This window comes from Babylonia areolata, chromosome 3 (assembly GCF_041734735.1).
Source record: "Babylonia areolata isolate BAREFJ2019XMU chromosome 3, ASM4173473v1, whole genome shotgun sequence".
NCBI lineage: Eukaryota > Metazoa > Mollusca > Gastropoda > Neogastropoda > Buccinidae > Babylonia > Babylonia areolata.
In genome coordinates, this window is record NC_134878.1 from 16,948,763 (window position 1) to 16,964,027 (window position 15,265).

At 41.6% G+C, this 15,265-nt stretch overlaps 1 protein-coding gene across 1 annotated transcript in view; it reads right to left on the minus strand.

Annotated features, from left to right (window-relative positions):
• LOC143280247 (uncharacterized) overlaps positions 1–15,265 on the minus strand; it is a 109,522-nt gene that overhangs the window by 19,192 nt on the left and 75,065 nt on the right. The gene's annotated exons all lie outside the window — the stretch shown is intronic.

Below are 15,265 nucleotides of genomic sequence, written 5' to 3' on the forward strand. Positions count from 1 at the left end.
AATTTTGAAGTTAATTTTCCTGAGTATTCACCACTGTCACGTGGGAATCAAGCTTTGCCAGTCAGTTCAACTTCAAGATGTTTGGTTTTTTCATCTTTGTGACAGTTCAAGATGTTTGGTTTTTTTCATCTTTGTGAAAAGTTTTCAGCTGACACTTCAAATCACCCATCATTTATTGTCTAATTTAAATTTTGATGAAAACAATTAGGCCATTGATACCTTTCTATCATCAGTTGCTTGGTAGTATTTGATGGAGGGAAGTCTAAATGATCCTGGAAACAGCTTGTGATTTTCCTGAATGTCTCGGACTATTGGCAATTTTCAATCTCACTTTCAAAACTTCTCTTCGGGGCTTCATTCATTTCCAAACCCCTGTCCCCCACTCATCTTTGAATACACACCAGCTTAAAGAAAACTAATGTAAATTGAAACAATATTCAACAGAACTTGATCAGAAACAGCAAGAAATATTGCATTAACAAAATGCTACAATTCAGATAATCCATGCCACCCCTCACAGTGTGAAATCATGCTATAAGTCAGAGACATTCATACACATCAACATGCAATCCAGACAGCATAATTTGTTGTCTCTGAGTCAATGACCAACAAATTATGCTGTTGGATATATGTGATGACAAACTTTTAACAGATAAAATTTTGTCAAAGTAATAAACATATCAGTGTAAGGAGGAATGCACCTAATTATGCAACTGCATGGGTCTTAGTTCTGTTTGTTCGTGCAGCGGAGCATAGGAACAGGTGACTGTATGTACATGAATCCATGTGTGTTAATATATTATCTCTTTTCAAATTTATGTTGAAGCAGATGTATGCCAAAGCATACTTCCACAGCAGATGTGGAGACCTCATAAGTTTATAGCAATGCTGCAGATAGGACCAGGACGGGAGATTGGTAATGAAATAAAATAAAATAAAAATTAAGGGCAGCAGAAAGGGTTAGATGGGAGGTAAGCCCAACAGCTCTAAGGAAGAGGAGTCCAAAGCAGTATGTGAAGCAGTTCAATAAATATACTCTTCCTGTGTGACAGGTGTGCAGTTCATCTTTTTTCACACTACCTTCTGCACTCGATAATTTTTTTGTTTTGTTTTGGGTTTGTTTTTTTCTTTTAACTCCACCCAAGTCATTATCAACTTGTTTTGAACACTGTAGTCTGTACAGCATTCACATGCATGAACATGCGTGCGCATACACACACACACACGCACACGCGTGCACAAACACACACGCATGTTCTCGCACGCACACGCACACACACACACACACACACGTGCACAAACACACGCATGTTCTCGCACACACACACACACACACACACACACACACAGTTGTACAGAATGATAGAATACTTCACACATATATAACAATATGTGTCAAATACACATGTGGCCCAGATTTCCTTCATCCTTCCTTAGACTTTGTGGGTGTCAGGTGCACTTGTCTTTTAAATCAAATGTGATGAAACGGGGTGTTCTGTATTTAATGTCCTTAGTCTACTACACATTTATGCAAAAGCTCATGGTAACAAGAGCTGCCCTGGCAACTCATTTTCAAACAGTCATATTCACACATATGCAAATAAATCAGATGTGTCATGACGGTGCACCTAACAAGTGCTCTCCTGAATTTCATATAAAAGCATACAAAGTTACAGATTTCTTCACACACACACACACACACAAAGGGGGTATATCCTTGAGGCTTCTGTATTACTCATCCTCATCAGAAGGCCAGGTATCAGAACATACATTCTCACAAAACCAGTTAAAATCAGAGAGGGTTAAGGACAGGGATTTTAAAATGCCGACTTCATTATCACTGTCTTGAGAAAATGCCATGGTCATGTTATGAAGGGCAAGGCCATCCTGATCTTTAACAAAAATAAAGACAAAATGTGCACCAAACCCCATGTACCAAACCTTTCCCAATTTTGCAATTTTAGTGCAGATTTCATTTCAGAAGTCTTAACATTTATTTCTGGGTAGGTTTAGCCCTGTTTCACTTAACTTTGAACTGAAATCAATCTAAGCGAAGATGCTGCTACATGTCAGTAATTATATTTATATTAGTATTACCACAATCAACAAAGACAGGTGCATACACGTGTGTGAATGTGTGCATGTGCATGCAAGTAGGTATGCCAACCAGATCACTACCCTCCCTTAGGATTACATACAGGAAAGCAAAAGTGAATGACAATCATGGGAAGATTCCAGAAAGAAAAAAAACAAAACAAACCACAATGTAATGGCTGCACTAGCAGGGCTGTCAGTGTCAGTGTAGTAGACCTGAAGACTGGCATTAATGCTCTAAGCTAAAGAGGATGCTGCCACTACCTGGCTTGTTGAAATGAGGCCTAAAGACCAAAGTGGCATTTGCCCTGAAGCCAGCTAGCTACAGGCAAGTTGTCACTGGCAAAAGTTGTTGGAAATTAGACCTACTAGCACTCCTTGGACAATGCAAACTTTTCAATGAATGAGATCTGTTACAGCAAAAAGTTAAACCGTTCAGCTCATTTGCTTTTCTTCACTAATCTGATTAGTTCCCTCACTCCAGCCCTGCCTATAATGTGTTTGAGAAGGGATAGGGATGGTGTTGAACTTCTTTAACATTACCTAGATCTATCCTGTTGTTTGTTGTTGTTTTTCTGTACATGTGTGTGGTTGCTTGAGTTTGAGGAGTGAGACAGAGACAAAGACAGAAAGAAGGGGACTTTACACAGAAATGTATGTCTAGACATTCTGTGTGATTAGTTATTCATTAAAAAAAAAGCATCATTAACAATGAAACTAAGATGTGTCACTGCATTCAATGTTTTAAGTCAATTCTATTTTCATTCACATTCTCTAGCTTTTGAGTTGCAGAAAATTACATTGATATAGATCTATGAAATTAAGTGCTCTTGCTGCTTAACTGCAGAAAATCATACAGATATCAATGAAATAAAGTTCTCTTGCAGCTTAGCAACAGAAAATTACAATGGTATCTATCAAATAAAGTTCTCTTGCTGCTGAACTGCAGAAAATTACAACGTCCATGTAATAAGGCAAGATGTTGACACTTCTAACATAATAATGATGATTCACACTGTAGACGAACACACAAACAGTTCTATATGCTAAATTTTACTGGTTGGTTAGTCAGTTTTACCTGACAAACGTCTTGACAGCACTCTACAACAATAGTAGGATAGGCAATGGGTGTCACCACTAATGCCTGCTTGACACAGCGTGAAATGACCCTCTCTACCAAAAGCAAAAGCTGAGCCTTTACATTCTGAACACAAAAGATTCAGCTCATAGATTTTCTGTTCAGTGTCACTCACCAACATTGTTGTTTTTATTCTTATTCCCCAGTGGGTTTTGTTATTCCAGCACAAGACTTCCATTCCAATATGGAAAATGCCCATGTTCACCCACAAATGAGTGCTGCCGCAGAAAGTTAATGTCCTGAGATCTAGCGAGAACTTTTCTTTTTTCTCTTCTTTCTCCTTGGCAGTTCTCAGTCCAGTTTTTCAAAACACTACTTCACATCATTACAAACAGCACAGGACAACTCTCTAGTCTCTCTCTTTATCTATGTGTTGCAATAGTTCCGCATACATCTAGGAAGCGAGAGAATCTGAGCCGCACCGGTTTGAAACACGGCTCAGCTGCCAATATTTTCTCCCCTTCCACCAGACCTTGAGTGGTGGTCTAGACTCTAGTCATTCGGAAGAATCGATAAACCGAGGTTCCGTGTGCAGCATGCACTAAACGCACGTAAAAGAACCCAGGACAACAAAGGGTTGTTCCTGGCAAAATTCTGTAGAAAAATCCACTTCGACAGGAAAAACAAACAAAACTGCACACAGGAAAAAATATTTTTTAAAATGGCTGGCGCTCTCAGTGTAGCAACGCGCTCTCCCTGGGGAGAGCAGCCCAAATTTCACACAGAGAAATCTGTTGTAACAAAAAAGAAAAATACAATACAATACAATACAATACAATCTCAGAAATTAATCAGTTGAAAAAATTTTGCAGATGGTCTTCTGCTTTTAGTAGTTTCATGAGGAAGGAAGAAAAAAAAAGGAAAAAAAATCTTTGTTCTATGTCTAAGAGATTTTTAATTTTGTAAATTCTTTCTTTGTTTCCTTGAGGAATGCCTGAAATGGAGATTTGTTCTCCAACCAAAACCCTATCGACAAAAGACGTAACCCCAATCACCCCAACCCACAGCCGCGTTCTAAAAGCAAAACACACTGCCTAAACACTGAATCCTCTTTTCCCCTCAAAAAGGACACAAACCGGTGACATGGGGATGTTATATTAGACTATTTGTCTGTCTGCAAACCAAACAAGACACAGAGCAATCCACATGTGCAAATGAAAGTTACACCCATATCTGTTTTACTTGCATGACAAAGGTAAACAATTAGTCTGATGTTTTTATTTGCTGATATTTCACCTACTTTCCCTGGCAGTTGCCAATTACTTTGTGTCTTCTCGATCAATAAGTTTTTTTAAAATATGTGAGCGTGTGGGTGGGGAAAATATATTGCATATTGTGCTGATTAAATGCATGTAACAGCAGGAACAGGGGAGATGGGGAAGAGGGGGAGGGGAATGATCAATGGGGTATTATTCAACAAGACAGGCAGGCAGCCAGAAGAGACCAAGTGATAAATCTGTACCTTGTATATATCTATTATGAAATAAATCATCCAAGCAGACAACAGATTTTGTATAACACCCATCTTTTCTGCCATTCATAAGACAGGAATGCATCAATATTTGTTCAAGGACAGGAGGTGAAAGATAAGAGTTCTGATCATCCGACTTTCTCACCTTACCTCATTTGAATGTGGGCTGATTTTTCATCTTTCTTGTGCACCACAATATGGGAGAAACAATAAATAAACAAATGTTCTCTCACATTTTCTTCAAGCCCTGTCGATTATTTCCTCCTGATCTATGCTCCAGTTTGATGTTTCCTCTGTCACAGTGAAATTATTTCACCATTATTTGCCAGCTCAAGGTTTCCACCAAAATACATTTTCAGCTTTAACAACCGTCTGAAATGATCAAGTCATGACTGTGTTGGTGCTTGAACCCTTTCTATTTTGCATGTCTGAAAATAACTGGCTTCTCTGGGAACTCCAACTTAGAACAGCTTTTATTTTGTGTTTGGACATGGTCATACTGGTAACCTCACTATCAGGAACCACATACTTGTGTGTGTGTGTGTGTGTGTGTGTGTGTGTTATCTTCAGTTTAACGTCTATTCACTATAAGTGTTTTTAGACGTGTGTGTGTGTGTGTGTGTTCCTTTGATGCAGGTGTGAAGAGTGTGAGTGTAGGGGCAAGGGCACATTTGAGCTAGGTAAAGAGATGGCCAGCTGGATAGTTTATTGGTCATTAGATGAAAGGGTGTCAAAAAAAAAGACTGATGGGAAAAAATCACTGTAGACAAAACATCATACTTTGTCCAGTGATGTTGACTCAGTTTAGTAATACAATAAATAACGTTTGTAAAGTAACTGTTCAGAGAGAGTTTTCTGCGTCTGCAATATATTCTGAAATTATCAATACATATTTATCTAAAACGGACCTATACTATTTGTCATGCAATCCCACCAAAAATCCCGTTCCCCCCAACCTCTACCCACATCCCCATGCCTCCTCAAACAATATTCAGCAGAAGTGCACAGCAACACTGAACGGCAGCATAAACCATGATTCATCTGTGTGACAGTGCTCACAGCCAGCGCCAACAATAATGACGCTTTTTCTGTGCTTGTTTGCTTTCTCAGTGACGTCACACACCTTTCGTCACACGTCCAAAATCTCAGCCCTCCGTTTCAAGGGACACGGGCGACGAGTGGGTGGACCATCAGGATGCTTTCAATGCCTCCCACAGCCCCCGCATCCACCTCCTTTAAACAAACACGGTTATCAGCAGGAAGCACCCCGCTCCTCTGTCCGGCCCTCTCAGTTCGCCTCGCGCACTGTGTATGGGAAGCACAGTAATCGGCTAACTCTTGTAAACTCCAGTGATAACCCAGATACAAGTGGCGTCTCATCAAATGTGGCGGGACTGTTGCTTTCAAGGCAAATCCAAGTTCAATTTGTTTCTGTATCTTGTACGTCAGCAGGGACGAATTCTGGAATAGCAGCACCAACAAAGCCCAAGTTTGTTTGGACTGACTTTCCTGCCGACACTCATTGGAGTGTCCACGAACTGGAAAAGACGACGTCAAAAGAAATTCTAGTCACACTGTTCGCAAACACATTTCTTTTCCGCACGTTTCTCATCTGGTGTCGATTTTAAATCTTCCAGTTGGCGCTCTCCGTGTGTTATTCACACAGGTGTGGACCTTACTCACTGTTGCAAATCCTTTAAAGGACAGAGATAACAGTCGGACCACAACAGAAAAGTGTCCACGGGCGACCCCCATGGTCACCTTTCAATGGCCTCGCCCACCCCTACACTTTCCGCTGTCCACAGACATCTCAATCACTGTCTTCAAGTGTCCACAAACTCTCAAGTGTGCACGAGGGGGCAGAGAAGTATAGTGTCCCCCCAGACCCCCACCATCCACCGTCCTCCGGGGAAGCCGGACAAGCCCAGGGAGCCCGAGGCCATGTTTAACCTCACGCCACCAACGACGGTGTAGTGAAGGCCGAGAGGCACTAATCCCCTGTGAGTGGATGCCATCCTCTTCAAGGCACCGGCTCTAGGGCTTCGTCCTCCGTGCTGCTCGGAAAGCCTTCGTCATTCCACCCGTGCACAGAGCCGTTTCACATTAGCTGGCAGCCTAATGGAATGGTAATGTAATCCAAGCATGCCAAGCGCCAAAGTTTGGGAACGACGTTTGCATGGGACAACTAGTCGGAAGGCCTTACGAGCTAGGTCAATATTTTCGCTCCAGGTCCGACGTTAGCCGATAAGCTTAATCTCGTTCCAAACACAACGGGCCCACTTGTTCTGCTGACCTCTCCTCTCCCGCGTCATGTCAGCTTTGCCCCCGCTCAAGTGACAAGGATTGACCTAAGGTGTGGTGGACGCCCCACTGTCCTGTTGCCCCGTACCCCCTGCACGCTATCCCAGTCCTGTCCCCCTTTCCCATTTACAAGACTGAGAGATCAGGGTGTATACATGGATACCCTTTACGTATACACGCAGCTCTCCACCAGGTTTTAAGAGGCACGAGGTAAGCTGCCTTCATGCCTCACTACATCTGCATGTATAGTGGCACAGTCACACCACGGCTTTTCTCGGTCACCGACTCTGGCACGGAAACTAAAAGTGCACTTTGAATCGGAAGAATGTGTATAATGGAAGAAGAAAATGAACTGGCAAGGAGAAGGTGGGTGGGGTAGAGTGGGGGTAAGGATAGAAGGGTTGGTGGTTGAGAAAGAGAGACAGATACACAGTGAAAAGAGTGAGAGACAGATACAGAGAAATTGAGACAGAAAGGGAGTGACCCAAGTAAGGGTAGCCAAATGGAATGGCGAACGTTTTTCAGAGCCCGCCAAGCGTTAAATGGTTGAGAGTCTTTAGTCCCGGGGGTCTGGTCACATGTAAGGCCTACATTTCACCTGAATATGTGGGCAAGAAATGTATCGCCTCTGAGCATGACGATGACACATTGTACACGTGCTCGTCTATGCTCATATTGCTCCAGAAGAAGAAAAAAGAAACGATGCCAATGGACAATTCTGGTCTCGTCATGACGATTGGCTTCACCAGTTTCATCTTTTCTTATCCACGCACGTAATCGACCACAAGCAGATTCCACCGGGAGGAGGGGCACGTGGGTATTATCAAAAACAAAACCAAAAAAGTGTGTGTGTGTGTGTGTGCGCGCGCGCGCGCTTGTGCGTGCGTGTTATTTTACTTTGTCCATAAGTATCGGTAAATCAGACAATCTCCACGTAAATTCCCCACGAGGCAATACAAGAAGCAATCGTTTATCACGAGGATGCAAAGTAAGCCTTCGCTGTGGACCCAGCGTGATGATTTTTCGCTTACATCAAGCTGTTTTTCCTCTGCAACTCCCCTTGTGCGCACGCCTAATAATAATATTCCATTTGGGTGAGTAGGCAAACTTCATTTACAAATGGTTGTGAATCAATAAAGTCAAGAGATTCCGACACAAACTGCTTCAGAATAAACTCTCTCTGTGACTCGTGTGCGTGCGTGCGTGTGTGTGTGTGTAAGGGAGGGAGGGTGAGTGTAGAGAAGGGAATGAAAGCCCAAATGCAGAATTCCAGTAACCAGTGTGGGAACTGCATAAATCCCGAGGGAGAAACTGAGGAGGGTAAAAGCCCTGTTGCAGACTGTGAGAAACCAGTGTGGGAACTGCCAGTAAGAAGAACGAAAACTACATACGAGTGATATTTCTTCAACAATGTCATCAACAATGTCAACATTTCTATACAGATGAGCCAATAACAAAATGTGAAGTGCGCAAATACATAAATAAATAAATAAATAAGCGCATGACACAAACAGAAGTTTGCTCTCACACAGACACGCATACACATGCGTGCACGCCCCCATATCCTTGAACACATACAGTCAGCAACTGACAAAAGGGCGCATGCATGCACACACACAAAAAAGAGAAGACATGAGTAACGCTCTTGCTGAACATTACAGAATACAGAATTTGGGCCTGGGCCAGCACACCACATCCCCATTTCATACTAAAAGCTATGAACAACTAAATTTCAATGCCTTTAATCAACACTATTCATTTTCGTAAATTTGATCCAGACAGATATAGCAGCAGACCAATGGCCCGGGTAATTTTTTTTTTTTTTTTAAATCACAGACTTGATTGCCTTGAGAAAGAAAAGAAAAAAAATCCGTAATTATTTTTTATCATGACGGTTGATCTACATCTTTGGCGTGGCTTAACCGGAAAGTTCACTTTCTCTTTGGTAGTAAGAAAAAGGGAGTGGCTTGCGGTCAAATTTGCGACAAGCAGCAATAGCAATGCATAAAGAATAAAGAAAAACCAACCCAAACCACCATCACTTCAGCTGTGGGGGGCGACATGCCTGACTTACAAGCAGTTACGCATGAAGAATACCACAAACCAAACCTGAACAAAACACAGTAGCAATGCTTGGGAAGGAGAAATTCAGATGTTTCGTTTCTGTGCTGGAAATCATAATCACTGGCACATAAATCAAATGAGTAAGGAAGTTGTTGCTTTTTTTTTTCTTTCTTTTTCTTTTTTAAAAGAGAGGTTTAGTTGAGGAACGATTCGCCCACAATCAAGAAGACAAGTATAGATCTATATCTATTTGTGCAAACACACACACACACACACACACTATATATATATATATATATATATATATATATATATATATATATATATATATATATATCTGTGTGTGTGTGTGTGTGTGCAATCTGCTCAGACTAACGGAACTTAACTGATCAGTCATTATGCAGTGTACGGTTTGGGTCTGAAATTCCTCCATCACCATCATCTCCGTAAACAAATTCAAAGAAACGACGTAATGTGAAATTAAACACTTGGATTTTAAATGAAATAAAAATTACTTTCTTTGTTGTTTGTTTCCCAAAAAACCCCATTAAATCAAAGACTGTTGCACTCCTATCATCTTACAGAGGCAGAGACAGAGAGAGAGAGAGAGAGAGAGCGGCCTTCACTGATAATGTGAGAGAGTTGTGGGACAAGACACCGTGGAGGTCAACAGATGGGGTACCTTAATAACGTGTTATCTTGATGGCATGTTATCCTAATGACGTACGGGAGCCCTCTCAGTTTCTGTTCTGCTGTTTCAGCACATCCCACACAACACCCACGTAATCATATTCGCTGCGTCAAAACATGCGCGTGCTCTTCTCTGCGGAAAACTGTTTATAGTCATTGCTTGGAACTGGCCGCTATAAACCATTCCTCCAGTACTAAGGGATGTTTTCACAGATCTTTGAAATGTGCATTTTCAAATACAGTGTGTGTGTGTGTGTGTGTGTGTGTGTGTGTGTGTGCGCGCGCGCGCGCGTTGAGCCACAGGAGCTTGCTCTTCCAAACTGCTTGTATCAAAACTAGAAATCGTCTCTTTCTGGCCTCCGGCATATCCATATTATCCTCATCTGCACCGCTCTGCCCATCGGCTATTTCATGCCCTATTTTTAAAGTACTGAGTTTCAGCTGACTGGTCCATGTATGACGATCGCAGACACCATACCTCTGCACACGTCAGTATTGTGTGCTGTGTAATGTATTTATAGTGTGTATGTGTGTGTGTGTGTGTGTGTGTGTGTCTGTGTGTGTGTCTGTGGGTGCGCGCGCGTGTATGTGAGGAGACGGGGAGAGAGAGAGAGTACATGCAAGCTGTTCGAAATACAATAAACGACTGAACCACTGATTTAAGTCCATGTTAAAAAAAAAATATATATATATATATATCAAATTAAACAAAAAATCAAAAACGTGAAAAGAAAAAAAAAAGAGTCTCAGATGTAACATAGCAACAACGGTGTTCACTGGATGGGAAACACACTATTCCGCCTAAGTCCTAAATCCCAGCAAAAGAAATTATGATGAATATCGACTTTGTGAGAAAGCCTGCATCATGGAGCTTCGTAATTTTCAGGTAATAAAAACGAATGAGAACGGAACGGAGTGACCAACTCGCAAACCTGCTGTGTACAATTTTGACGTTATGTTATCAGAACTTCACACCGAGTAATCCTTTAATGTGAAGTTAGTACATATCTGAAAGAGATTACTGCAGGTTTTATTCTTTTATTGCAACAAAAGGCACACGTAAAGAATTCTTTGTTTTAAATATCCCTTTAGGTATACGTTAGAAGCTTGTACCTCTAAGCTATCATAACTCAGCTCATTTGTGGCTGCGTTCATAAAGTATCGGTGATTAGACAGCGAAAAACAACGATAGTGAGTCCAGAGACAGTGACACTGAGTGGACTGTGTGCTGAGAGATGACTAATGTTCTCCCAGTCCGGCCGGCAACAATACACCTTTCTCTGGTGCTTGTCACTGGGTCTCTTTCCATAACGTCCTTCTTGTGACTTATCGCTGAAGAACAACATAACAAGATCATGCGGACATTGTCAACACCACTTTCTCCCCCTCGCTTACACACACACTCTATATCTTCTCTCTCCCGCTCTCTCAGACACACAACGCACTGACGAGGCAATGACAGAATGACGAGCAGTAACAATAATGCACGATGTGCACTAGGCATTTGAAACATTTGCGCACCCCTTGGGGGCAAAGAGAAAAAAACAACAACTCATCTTTAACGGGCGAGACGTCGTTTGATGATGACGGTTTGTGATTGGGTGAATGCCCTTGGATGACTGCCCTATTGTTCATGATTAAAGGGACAAGCTCAACCTGTCATCTTTCCAATTTGCCCACGCCTCACTGCCACTCTCTCACCCCCACCCTCAACACCCCTCCTCCCAACCCCCACCATCTCTTTTTTTTTTTTTAATATGTTTTTAATATTTGATTTCATGTAAATAAAATGACTGATTTCATGTAAATAAAAGGATTGTTATCATTGCCAATCCCTCTCTCCATCCCACTCCCTTTTATCTTTTTTACTGATTTGTTGCTTTGCGAGTGTGTTGCTTTCATGGAGTGTGCTTCAGATTTTGGTTATGTGCAGTGGTGTTTGCGCAAGGATGAGTGAATGAACATCACCACAAATAATTCCTACGTAATCTGAACATTGATGCAATAATAAAGTCTCTTTGTACTCTGGTTTCTTCCGGCAGCACCGACAATGTCAGCAAAACCATCGGTTGAAAAGGATTCCATTTTGAATGAAGGGATGGATAGATGGACTGATGGACTGTGTGGCTGGTTGGCGAAGGGGACGTAGAAAGCACACACACACACACACACACACACACACACACACACGAAAATTTCAGAATAAACACAAAAAAGCAATAAAATAAAATTTAAAAAAATATATATAAAGCATTTTTTTAAAGGAATCATTCTAAGTTTGCGCAAAACCAAGAGAAGCAGCAAACAACATGACACCTATTACAATCTGTCACGTAACTGGAACTGAGTGAACGACATTCGATACCTTGTCACTCGCTACATGGAAGACGGGGGCCGGGGCTGGGTTCCTGCACAGCAGCGCTAAGATTGCTTCGCGGTCAAAATGTTCCTTAGTTTCATGGTGTGTGTGTGTGTGTGTGTGTGTGTTATCTTCAGTTATCTTCAGTTTAACGTCTATTCACTATAAGTGTTTTTAGACGGAAAGGAGTAAAGAAGTGGGTAAAGGAAAGGGAATGCATGTGAATATTAGTGTAAAAAAAATATTCATGTTATGTAACAGAGGAAAAGTATATTATAAGAAAAAGGTCTAAAGAGATTGTGGTGTGTATTGAATGAGGTGTCATGGGAAGGAGAATATGTATATGCATATCAACAAGTATTAACCTATAACAATGTAAATATAAATAACAACATTAATTATAACACATCAAAGGAGAATACCAACTGGACTGGAGTTTAAAATTTCCGAAAACATTCTAAGCAATGAATAATCATTCAAAATCTTTTCAGTGGCTAATGAAATATTGGAAGAAAAGTCATCAACTACATCTTTATGAATTAACGGTCTTATGCTCGGACAATGAATGAGTAGATGACTTACAGTTATTTGCTTACCGCATATACATTTTATATTTTTAGAAAATTTTGTACGAAAGGCATTTAAACGAATTCTATACATTAGACTTGTAATTTGTCTTGAATGTGCTGCTGGTGTCAAATTTAGAAAATGTTTGGGATTAGCTGCATTCTTTGTGTTTACACAACATTGGTAATATTGATTATTTGAATCTATAAGTAATTTCTTAAATCGATTTCTAGATACATTTTCTATACAACTAATGTATTCATGTAGATCTAACTGGATGTCAAGTTGTATTGCGCCTTCGAAATTACGTGCTGCTCTTCTAGCTGCTTGGTCTACCCACTCATTTGAAGATATTCCACAGTGCGAAGGTACCAAACAGAAAGTTAATTTAATGCCCTGTTTTGTCAGTTGGTGAATAATATGTTTTATTTTGCTAAACGAGCTAAGACGATACAGTCTATGACATCCAGCCAACCAGACAGGTCCCTGTCAGGGATGAAAAACAGTAAATATCGATCCTGCACATCATCCCCCCCCCCCCTCCCCCAAAGCACAAAAAAACCCAAAAAACATGTGTGTGTGTGTGTGTGTGTGTGTGTGTTCGTTCTCTCTCCCCACCCCCACCCCTCTCTCTCTGCCTGTCGCCATCCCCACGATGTGACATGAAATTATTAAAGGGGATGCGATAGTGGGGGGGAAACGAAGAGAAAGAGATAGGGTGTGAGTAGGGAAGTGGAGTGGGAGAGAAAATCCGCTCGAGCAGAATGGTTCACTTTTTTTCTTTTTTTTCCAGTTCGTCTGAGCATAAAGGTAAATCTTATACTTTTCTCAGTTGACTTGAGCAGAAAGGTAAACTTTTGGGGGCAGTTCAGAACCAGTCGGTTTTTTTTTTCCGCACTGGGGCGTCTTTTGATTGTGGATCAGACATCAAACAAGGCCACGGCAGTCCACCGTGATTCCTGGACTGGAGTGGGATCGTGACCACATACTTCGACGTGCACCACCCACAGCACATTCATTCTTATATATATATATATATATATATATATATATATATATATATATATATATATTCATGTATATTGAGAGAGAGAGAGAGAGAACATTCATTTATCCCTATGGCCAGCCAACCAGACAGGTCCCTGTCAGGGATGAAAAACAGTAAATATCGATCCTGAACATCATCCCCCCCCCCTCCCCCAAAGCCAAAAAAAACAAAAACAAAAAAACCCCCTGAAAATCTACAGAATATTAGTCACATGTCAGACACAGCCATGCAGATAAACCTCGGACATGCCTCTGACGCTGACCAAACCATCAATTTGTCGCCATGTGCATATCTATAGATCTATCTGTCTATCCACACACACACCGGCACGCAAAACTAAAAATTGCCAATAGGCACCTTGGCGGAAAAAAAAAAGAAAAAAAAAAAGTACAACACGGTCAGAATGCCGAAGTCCAGAATACCCCCCCCCCTCCCCCCCGAAAGGTAGGGACCATAATCTTCATTCCAAAAGAGTCCCCGGCATCCCCACTACAGAGTCGACCAGGTACCATCTATTATCCTGTAATCAAGTCCATTCAAGTATTTTTCAACACTGAACTCTCAACACCGAGAAATGCAAGGATCAAAATGATCGAGGCAGAACAAGAACGGGGTCAGCTCTATGTTCCCTCAGCTCTGTGTTCCCTCAGCTCTATGTTCCCTCAAGTCAAGTAACATGTCATGTCATGTCATGTCAAAGTGACCAGTGGTAAAGCAGTGGTCAGACTGACCAGTGGTCAAGCAATGGTCTAACTGACAAGTGGTCAAGCTATATGGTCAATCTGACCAGTGGTCAAGCGACTACAGTTGCTTGACCACAGGTCATTCTGACCATTGCTTGACCACTGGTCACTCCGACCATTGCTTGACCAATGATCATTCTGACCATTGCTTGAACACTGTCACACTGACCATTGCTTGACCACTGGTAACTCTGACCATTAGTTGACCTCTGGTCATCATGTAACTTGAATTGAGGGAACATAGAGCTGAGGGAACAGGAGAATTAGCTCTATGTTCCCTCAGCTCTATGTTCCCTCAAGTCAAGAGATATTTACGTCATGTAATATGGCATGGCATATGTCATGGCACATGGCATGATATGACATGGCATTATGACATGACATGACATAGCATGTAACTTGACTTGAGGGAACATAGAGCTGAGGGAACATAGACATGCATCCACAAGAACGATGGAGAGAGAGTGCAACATGGCAACAAAAAAAGAGTCCCGGTGTCTGCTCGGTGCAGGTTTTCGCTCCCTCTGTTCATTTCAATTCCATGCATGCCAAAAACCAAGATCAGCATTCACCGTCCTGTGAATGCTTTTGTGGTATACATAATAGAAAAGGGCGGCAGGCCATCAGGGCAGAGGAGGTTGTAACCCCAGCACGCTCTCCCGCTCTCTTAAATTAAATAAATATACAACATAAAAATAAAAAAGGAAGAAAAAAAAAGGTGGGGTGAGGGGAAGCAATAGAAAAAAAAGGGGGGGGAGCGTAGCAGTGACGTGAATGTAACGCATTAAGA